Here is a 10801-nt window from a genome sequence, read left to right as displayed (position 1 = left end):
GAGGGAAGGTTTAAGTTGGACATCAGGAGGCGCTACTTCACGGTCAGGGCGGCTAGGGTCTGGAACCAGCTTCCAAGTGAGGTGGTGCAGGCTCCCACCCTGGGGGTTTTTAAGAGGAGGTTGGATGACCACCTTACTGGGGTCATTTGACCCCAGTGCTCTTCCTGCCATGGCAGGGGGTCGGACTAGATGATCTGCTCAGGTCCCTTCCGACCCTAGAAACTATGAAACTATGAAACTATAATTTTCAGGGCTAATTGTTGAAGGGTAGAGAAGCTTAATTCTTCAAGTCACACACACACATAAGCCTCCCTGTGTCAAAAAAACCCCGTGCCTAAAAAATGCAGGGCAACGCACACCACCCCAAAGTGGAGCATGGTTAGCCAGAACCATGCTTCAGCTGCTGGCCAGGCTCCCCGCTCCAGGATTGCTGTGGCTGCAGCTCCTGGAGGCTTCCAGAACCCTAGTTAGGCTGCTGGAGCCAGCACAGTAGCTGGCCCTAGCCTCCCCTATCCCACCTGGGGCAATGTGCCATGTGCCAGACTGCACATGGCGCAGGCAGTCCCCAGGGACAAGTAGCGGTGGCATAGGTTTTTCTGCTGCTGCTTCCCTGGGGAAATACATATTCCTGGTCATGGGGATGTGTCCATAGAGGCTTTTATTTACACCTCTCACAAAATGACATGCCATCTGCACAAAATATCTGGATAAAGGTGCAACTGCTACACTTACTCCTACAAAATGAGTATGTAGAAAAACTTGACACATCTTTAATCATCATCTATCTGCCACTAGAAATATCCATGCATTCAAAGTATCGGGCTAACTATATAGAAGAGGCAGATGGTGTCACACTGTCCCACAACAGTAAAGCTTAACAAATCTATTCTAACTGCAAAAGCCATTGAAAAACAGTCAGACTAGACCTTTTCAATCTATTCTAAGCAATATATACTTGTCTGGCATTCCATTACTTCTAATCTATTAGGACCAGATTTTGCTACCTTTATTCACTTTGTATTTATTAGTTTGGACTTATGCTACTAAAATGAATAGAGTTATTTAAAGACTAAGATACAATGCTATTCTATTCTATTCTATTTAGTGCACTTTTTTTTATAAAATGAGCGTACCTTCCAGAAAGGTATTAAGGAAGGTGGCTGGCTGTTGTCTTTTGTTTGTTCTCTCACTATCTGCTTTGTGGGGGAGGTATGCTCAGTGGCATGTTTTGTTTTAGCAGTATGTCTGCCAACACAAACACACACACATTATACAGGTCCTTTTTTAATTGAAGAAGGCAAGGCCAGAGGAATGAACTTTGAATAGAATGTCTTGATATATGTATCCTTAGTGATAATCCTTAGTTCTGGGGAAATCAGTCCACAGTTTCATGCCAGCCACTAAAAGTTCTCTGTCCTACATAGACATGCTTTATACTTGTTGGGAGTCCCTTTGTGTCAGAGGAAAATGTATGTGTCATCCTAGTTGTAAATGGTCTTTAATGTAATCTGAGCCCAAATGACGACTACCTTTAGATGACGATGAAAAGTCAGAACTTGACTGAACCTTCTCTGAGAAGCCACTATAGATAGCAGGAGCCAGGTGAGGCATGTTCACAGTGGTAGTAGCATAACTAGAATGGGGTGACTGGGCCAGCTACCCTGGGTGCCAAGTTGGGGGGAGGGGTGCATCAGAAAAATATAAGCTGCCAATGTAGCCATGCTATAGCACCAACAGTGCGGCAGTAACTGGGAGTCTCTGCTGTGTGTAACAGCTGCCCTGGGTACCTAGCTGTATTGTTACACCTGTGCACAGTGGCCGGTGTTTCTAGCATACACTGCAGGGCCACATCCAGACAAGTGTGGTTGTATGGTATGCGGTGCCACAAAGACCTCTGTGGTGCTACATACCACACATTCAGATGTTCTTGCTGGAAAGGAGCACTGCCCATGCATGCACTGCCCTGCTTTTTTTTCCTATGGGGTTTTTTGATCCCTGGATATCCAGGGGTGAAAAAAACCCAGGGAAAAAAAGGTGGAGCAGTGTACGTGTGGGCAGTGTGTGACACTCAATAGTGGAGCTGGGCTTCCTAGAGCCCCGGTGCAGATGCTGGCCAAGCTCTGCATGGCAGGATCACCATTTCTGCAGCTGGGAGACCCCCCAGGATCCCAGGTAAGGCTGCTGAGGCCAGCCCAGTGCTAGCTTCAGCCTCCCCTAGCCCACTTGGGGTAACTTGCCACACACCAGAGTGCATGTGGCATGGATATTCCCAAGGATCAAGTAGCAGCAGTGCAAGGTTCGGTGCCACTACTTGCCCCCAAGGAACCAAATATCCATGCTTATGTGGATGCAGTCAAGCATTCTGACTAACTGGAGTTTTCTACAGCCTGATGGCTTCATACCCAGGTATATTGCATTATTGCTGGCCAGCTAAGTGACAAATACATAAATAACTGAGGCCAACTCACCATTTGCTAGAATGGAATGGAAGGTCCTGGCCAACTGAAAATGACAGTAGCATCTATGTATAATGCTTTCTACCTGAAAGCTCAGCGTTAGTGAGGAGCCCAAGCATGTTCCTAAACAAGACAATCTTGTAAATTTAGTAAATTTTGGGACAAATGCACCTTCAAAGATAGAAGACTGTTTTTTGGCTGTGAATTCTTCAAGATGCTTTCTTCTGCTCACTATCATCATCCCTGTTTAGCTTGCATTTTTCACCCTCCAGTTCTGCATCTGTGAGCTAATCTCATCAAAAATGCTGTGCCTTCTTAATGGAAGTGGCTGTGTGACTCCTGCATATTGCAACTCTGAGTTTATTATCTAAAAGTAGTAATGGAAGCAGAATTTAATCATCGTTTCTATGGACCTAGTGACAGATTTTTTAGAATGATCCAACATTTTGGCATATACAAAAGTCTTGTTGAACCCACAGAAGTCAGGGCTGAAAATCCCTGACTTGTATAGTATTGAATGTGCATGTGTGTGTGCTTAAAAATGGACCAAAATATGGGGTTTTTTGTGTTCTGAGTGGTATTTGAATCAGCTGATTAGAAAAAAAATCATACACTTTACTACTCCATCATCACTTTAGTGTTCACAATATTGTTCATACTCTAAAGAGTTAAAAATGAAGCCAAACAAGTTAGGCTAGGTACAGACATTACATTTACCAAGTGGTAAGCAGACAGAAAACAGTTTACAGCTATAACAGAACAAACATACTCAGCACATAAAGCACTTTAAAAGTGGTGGATCCCACTCTAAGTTAACTCTGGATGGAAGTGATATCAGACTAAAGTTCTTTGGGTTAAGAAACATCTGTACCACACCAGATCCCAAGTCAAGATAGGTTGCATTCCCCTGGCATCCCAGGGCCCCTCAATGGGTGACTTGCTAGTCTTAGTCAGTGCTTATCTCCTCCGGGAAGCAGCAGCCGAGCCCCAGCCCCTGGTCTCTCACAGACAAGAGACAGAAAGGTTCTTTCTCCTTCCTGCATGGCCAGAAGTGGGGTGGGGGAATGGAAACCCTGTATTACATGCCTCCCAAGATCGCTGGGTTGGGTCTTCATGGGGCTAGGACAGATCTATGGTAGGGGGACGTCCTTCCCCCACACCCACAAGATTGCCTAGCCCGGCCTGGCCAAAACCTGAGCTAGACAGTCTCATGCTGCAGCTACTGGTGGAAGCTGTCAAGAGGCTGGGGTGGGAGGGAGCCCCATTGCTGTGGATACCCAGCCTGCCCACCCACAAGACTCAACCTAGCAATTGGTGGGGTGGGGATGTGGCATGGGGGCCCCGTCTTCCCCTTTTCAAACCCATCCACTGTTGATATTTGCCAGCTGGTGGAGGGGTGAGGTCACTCCAGCAGCCTCCTGGGAGGCCTGTTGGATCACCCTCCATCTTCTGACCTTGGCTAGTGTGGGCACGCTCCGAGCCCCCATCACCAAACAGTAAAAGTCTGTTTGGTTTGCTCCCACTCTAACTTACATCGCCTTAAGTAAAGTATGGTAGTTAGAGTACTTCCACCAGAGGCTTTTTGAATATCTGTACTTAGCCTTGGTGTCTTGAATATCAGCTGTAATATTTCTAAGCTAGATACATCATCTTTATTATACCCTGTTCTACTGAGCACATATAATCTGATGACTGGCTCTTCTACAGTAGCTACAAAGAAACAATAAACACTTGTCTGAGTAACCAGGGCATCTAATCATCCCTGGCAATCAAAGGATTTGTAAATGTCACTGCACTTTGTCACATCCTTCTAGCTGCACGTACAATACTGATGATTTCGCTTGAGTGCTAAATTCTCTTGCCTGACCTCCAAACTTTGAGTATATGAAGAATATCAGAAACTGAAAGTTGTCATTTCCACTTAGAAGGTCTTGCATCAAAGTTGCATAATGCATTTACCATTGAGAGAAACACAGTACCTGCTGCATTATTATTGAAATATTTAGCATGTTACAATTTTATTTCCACTTGTTGAATTCATGTATACTTTGTTGTTTAAATTGTTTCTTCCTTTTTGAACCTGAACAGATCTTAAGGACTCACATTAAAAAAAATAGCGTGACCTATACATTGTCCCTAGTGATGAAAACTGAAAGATGTGTCATATTTGGGGACAAGGAAAAAATGATTGTATAAAATTAATACATGATAGGAAACTAGGAAGGTCTGTCACTTTACAAAAATTTTAGAGATTATTCCTTTTTTTTTATTTTTTGCTATTCAGATCATTTACCAATTCTTTGCTTTCTTGTTTTGCATAGTCTGGTGATTCATGAAAAAAAGTGTGGAAAATTATAACATTCTTTTGATTTATTATGCATCTTTTTTTATTTTCCTCCTTCCAAAAACTAGAGAAAGAACAAATAAGAAAATGCATGTGTTTAAGACCACCTGATGCAGGTGGTTGCTGGAATATTAATAACAGCAAGAGACACATTAGCCACATCTTGATGAAAATATCAATGCAGCAGGTTGGCAATGGGCCTCTGACAGGGTTAGAAAACCACACACATCAAGATGAGATAGACTATCCAGGGAAATACTGTTTCAGAATTTACTAATGAGATGTGGAGTGTTAGAAACTAAAATACCATATTATAATTTACAGCAATTTTTGTGTGTGAACAAAGCATTCATGGAACCTTGTTTAGGTTTAGGCAGCTTGCTTTAAGCCTGAACTGGGAGCAGTGTATGCAGGAATGCACCACTGCTGGGAGCAGTGTGAGAAGCTCATGTTGAGTGACTCCAGGGTTGGGAGGATGGAGGGACTGGAGGAAATGGGAGGCCCATGGTGGGGGATGTGTGCAGGTATTGGTAAGTCTATGGGGAGTTGGTGGGTCTGTGTGAGGAAGAGGGTAGTCAGGAGGCTAAAAAATAGCCAGGTCATGGGTGTGGGGGGCGGAGAGGAGGGGGGCGGGAAGGCAGGAAGGAACAGCACAGCCCTGAGGCTGCAGTGAGTGGCTGGACTTTCCTAGTTCTGGGGCTGGGCTTCGAAAATACAGAGGCATTTGTTAGGTTGAGTTAACCCTTCATATATTGGGTTAACCCTTTATCAATCTAATTTTAGTTCACCTCTGAGGTGAACTAACTTAGATTGGGTGTGCCATGTTTTGGGTGATTTAAGCCATGTGAACCCTTGCATGACCAAGCATTTAGATTGACCTAAATTTGCAATGGCCAACCTAAATGTAATGCTTGCATGTGCCTTTGTGCCCTTATGCTTGATTTTATTAGGGTTTTTCTTTTTGTTAGGGCTGTTTGTTTTATTGGTCTCCTCCTGAAAAATATATTCTCTTTCAACCCATTTGAACTGGAACACCATTTTAATGTACAAGGTTATTCAGCATTTTTAATTTCTATGACAAGCCTTCACTAAAACCTCCCTAAACTTTGACTGAATCTAAACTGAAACTTTTCAGAGCTTCAAAAATTCTGGTTTTTCGTTTTGTTTTTGTTTTGTAGAATTGTTTGAAGTGCTTCAGTGGAAAAATGCTTGTTGTTCTTTGCAAGATGAGAAGCTTATCAGCTTTTATTTTGCAATTCAAATTCTGAAACAACATGCACACTGTGGCTATAGGGAAATCTTTCACTGTAGTTGGCACTATTGGGGGGGTACAGTGAAAAGTAGGGAAGACAAGAGGCTGTGATAAAATCCATGTACTAAAGCAGTGATTATCACAGGGCTCCTGTTAGACAGAGGGATCTGCAGAAGGATTTTTCTTCAGCAATCAAATAATTTAAATAAATTAATAATTTGAAATATGTAAAGTTCATATATGAAAAGGAAGCAAGGCAGGATTAAGAGAACCTCTGGAAGTGAGTGCAGCACTATGGAGCCCAACCAGGCTTCTGGGCACAGGAGAGCATTCCCTCCCTCCCAACTCCCACCCTGCTCTACCAGCTGACAGATGCCTGTGGCTGACAGACAATTTGGCAGGGTGAGGAAGGGATGCTCACCCATGCCTGGCACCCTGGTCAGGCTCCATGGTGCTGCACCTGCTTGTGGGGGTTCCCTTGGGCTTAGTGTCCGGTCTATGTGTACATCATGGGGTGCTTCATGACAGGGTTTGTGCAGGGACACAGATGCCTCCCTTCTCTTTGCGCTGCCTGCCTGCAGCTGATAGCTGGACAGAGGCAGACGGAGGGGCTGGAAAAAGGGTCTGTGCTGAAGGCTCTGTGACAGCTCAGGCACTCAGCCAGAGCAGCCAAGCACAGGGCAAGTGCTAGCCCACCTCCCTGAAAAGAGGGCTAGAAGTGGGGTACAAAGCAGCCTGGGATTCCAGTAGAAAGTGACCTCATATAAATCAATAGGAGAATTGGTACAGAAATTTGATGCACCAGTCTAACCTAAGTCAATTCTGTTAGAATGCATATTGACACAGATCATTTTTAGACCAGGTTCTGCCATTTGTAAACCAGTCTAAGTGAGCTGAATTTCTGTTCTGTTATGAGTATAGACCAGTTTTGTGTGCTGAACTTCTGTTCTCTTACAGGTATAGACCATTTTCTGATCATTTATATCAGTAACAATGTAATGTCTATACCAGGCCAAGGAGTGAGGAGGCTGGGAAAAAATGATTCTGTCACAACTCCCAGCTTCCTGGGCCTGGCATGGGCACCATAATAACAGGTGCAAAAGTTGCTTCTAAAGTTGTTGAGATCTATGCAGGATAAAATATGACTATCAGGGCTCTCACCATCAACAAAGTAAAACTAATTAGTAGTCAGTCTCACTTTTTTAAAATTTAATTTCAGAGGAAGAATTACTCACTGGTCATTACATCAAAAAACATCACCATGCCTCTTCCAGAGACCCCAGTTGCAATCAGTTTTGCATCTTGATGGGTGATAGATAAACACGAAGGAAGACTTGGTCCCAGACCTGAAGATACTTATGGATGCAGAATTCTAAGTCTTATAATCAAGAGGAATATTGTACCTTGAAAACATATTGTACCTTGGAAATAACTGGAAAAAAAATAATCTCAAACTCTGCCATGTGAAAGCTCTAAGTATAAATCCTATTATGAATATTTTTTAAAAGGCAGGGTACCGGGAAGACTTTTACCAAGCCAGTAAAGATAGTCCTTAACAATGACACTGTTACACAAGCAAATTGAGTTGCATGTGTTTGAAATGAGCACAGCTACAAATCAGAATATTTATTTACATCAGTAATGTGTGGGTTGAAATAGGATTGAATATGGTGCACTTCACCATATTTTCTCCTTTAAATATTAAATAAAGGCAATGATAAGGTATTTATTTCCATTAGGCAGGACAATATTTCACAAAAAAGCAAGTCTGACAAACCTAAAAAAGTAAATGGTCCAATTTAAAAAAATACCAAGTACTCAACAGCACTGAGAGCTGACAGTACTTTGGACTCAGAAAGATCAAAACATTTATTTAAGTACCTACATGTTGACTAAAGACCTCAAACACCCCTTTGTGAAACCTAAGGCACCCTTTTTGAACATATGTTTTCTTCATTAGCTTGGGAGCTTGTGACCTCAGCAAAGCTACAATGCTGGTCTGGGACCTGATAAAAAGCAATGACAAAGGCCATGTAATATGTTATCTTGTATCATTTGTGGAAAATATTTTTCCAGGAATATGTTTTGGTCCCAAATCTATTTTGCTTGAGGTGCTACTATGCACCATATGTAGATGCATATGAGGTATTTTTGGCTAGTTTCAGATTCTATTTCTATCTGAATAACTAGGTTAGCCATTTCACAGCAGGCTTAGAAAGGCTCACAGAGCTATAAGGGATCCTATGCTGCCTGGGTAGGTGCATAACAGTGTGTAAGTGTCTGAAAGTTTGGAAGGTAGTGTTAGAGTGATGTTGTAGCCACAATGGTCCAGAAATTATATGGAAAGGAAAACTTTCTTCGCATGATATCTTTTAGTGGACCAATTGTGTGGTTGGGATAGAGCTAGGAAAACTGCAAATGCAAGACAGTCTTTACCAAGAGGACGTACCTAAATTACACCCGAAGTGCACTGTGTGGAGGCTCCTTTAATGTTGACGTATCCCCCACATGTCCCCTGACACTTATTTGTTGGAAGGGCCCAGCTGCTCACTCTTGATTAGCAGAGAAGCAAAAACTACAGTTTTAAACTTGGCCTAGTGTTTGCCTCCTGCCACTGATTGGCCGGGGGGCCCTGTGGCCCAGCTGCTGACCATCCAGGAGGCAAAAAACATGCCATATTTTAAACCAAACCTCATAAGATTTCTTTTATTCCAGTCCTCCAATTTTTCTAGGTCACACTAAATTCTAACCCTCCAGCATATTTACTACTCCCTGCAGCTTGGTCTCATCCATGAACTTGCTGAGGATGCACTCCATTTCGTCTTCCAGGTCACTGATGAAAATATTGAACAAAACTAGCCACAGGACAGAACTTAGGGGCACCCAACTTGATACTGTCTACCAGCTAGACATCCAGCCATTGACTAATACTCTCTAAGTCTGATAATGCACCAGGTTTTCTATCTACCTTACAGACCTGGTGGGACTCCACCCATGACTAGACCACAGGTATAGGTGACTATACCCTGTACAGGAGAGATCGAGTAGACAAAAGGGGTGGGGGTGTAGATCTCTATGTTAAGGAGAGCTATGAATCCCTGCAAGCCAGTATTGGTGACCAGAGAGGAAAGCTGGAGACCCTCTGGGTTAAAATCCTTGGGGAATACGGCACAGGGGACATGATGGTGGGAGTCTATTACAGACCTCCCACCCAAAGTCAAGAGCTTGACCAGGAGTTCATCAGGGAATTGGCTGAGGCCACATGCTCCTGGTCCATGGTTGTCATGGGAGACTTCAACTACCCAGACATCTTGTGGGAAGAGCGCTCTGCTAAATCTGAGCAGTCGCAAACCTTCCTTTCATGTGTGGATGACTTCTATCTGACTCAAGAAGTCTACAGGCCAATGAGAGGTAAAGCACTGCTTGACCTGGTACTGGCAACCGGGGACGACCTAATCAGTAACCTAACAATCGACGGGAAGCTAGGCAACAGCGACAATGAGCTGATCACCTTCATCGTCTGCTGTAAAGCTGGCACATCAGTCAGCAATACGGAAGTCCTTGACTTTAGGAAAGCTGATTTTGACAAGCTCAGGAGGCTTGTTGGTGAGGCCTTAAGGGACCATGACCCTAAATGGAGGGAAGTTCAGGAAGAGTGGTTGCTCCTCAAGGGAGAGAACCTTGATGTACTAGCTCAAGCTATTCTGTCTTGGAGGGAAGGTGGCAGAAGGGCACAGCAGCCCCCTTGGATCTCCAGGGAACTAGTGGACCTCCTGTGGCTAAAAAGAAAGGCCTACAAAGGGTGGAGGATGGGATCCACCTCCAACGAGGAATATTCTGCACTGGTCCAGTCCTGCAGGCAGTGAACCAGGAAATCCAAGGCTGTGACAGAACTCCAGCTAGCTACAAGTATCAAGGACAATAAAAAGTCCTTTTTCTAGATATGTGGGGAGCTGGAGGAAAAGCAAGGGCAACATTATAACCCTGCTAAACCAGATGGAACAACTGATAACCGATGCCCAAGATAAAGCCAACCTATTAAATGGGTACTTTGTGTTGGTCTTTCATGAGTCCCATGGGACACCCATGCTCATTACGGGACAGGGAGGCCCAGGGGAGGGAGATTCCATGCCCTCCATCAATGCTGACCTCATGAAGGAACAACTTGAGAGGCTGGATACCTTCAATTCAGCTTGCCCTGACAATCTACACCCCAGGGTACACAGGAAGCTTGTTACCATCATAGCCCAGTCCCTGGCACAGATCTTCAAGAACTCCTGGCACTCTGGTGAAGTGAACAAAGATTGGAAGAAGGCCAATGTGGTGCCTATCTCCAAGAATGGGAGAAAAGTCGATCTGGAAAACTACAGGCCCATCAGCCTGACGTCTATCCTGGGCAAGGTTTTGGAAAAGATTATCAAGGAGGCCATCCTTAACAGACTAGCTGGGTATCCTGAGGATACCCAGCATGGGTTTGTTGTGTGTAGATCTTGCTTGACCAATCTCGTTTCCTTCTATGACCAGGTGACCTATTACGAGGACAAGGAAGAGGAGATTGATGTCATATATCATGACTTCAAAAAAGCCTTTGATCTCATATCCCATGACCACCTCTTGCCAGAACTGGCCAACTGTTGTCTTGGGTCCATGACAATCCACTGGGTGGGGAATTGGCTCTGTGGTTGGACCCTGAGGGTGGTGGTTAACAAAAGTCAATTTTCATGGTGCCCTGTGACCAGTGGGGTCCCC

Source organism: Gavialis gangeticus, unplaced genomic scaffold (assembly GCF_001723915.1).
Source record: "Gavialis gangeticus isolate Ggan-Ray unplaced genomic scaffold, GavGan_comp1, whole genome shotgun sequence".
Classification (NCBI taxonomy): domain Eukaryota; kingdom Metazoa; phylum Chordata; order Crocodylia; family Gavialidae; genus Gavialis; species Gavialis gangeticus.
This window is presented reverse-complemented; position numbering follows the sequence as displayed.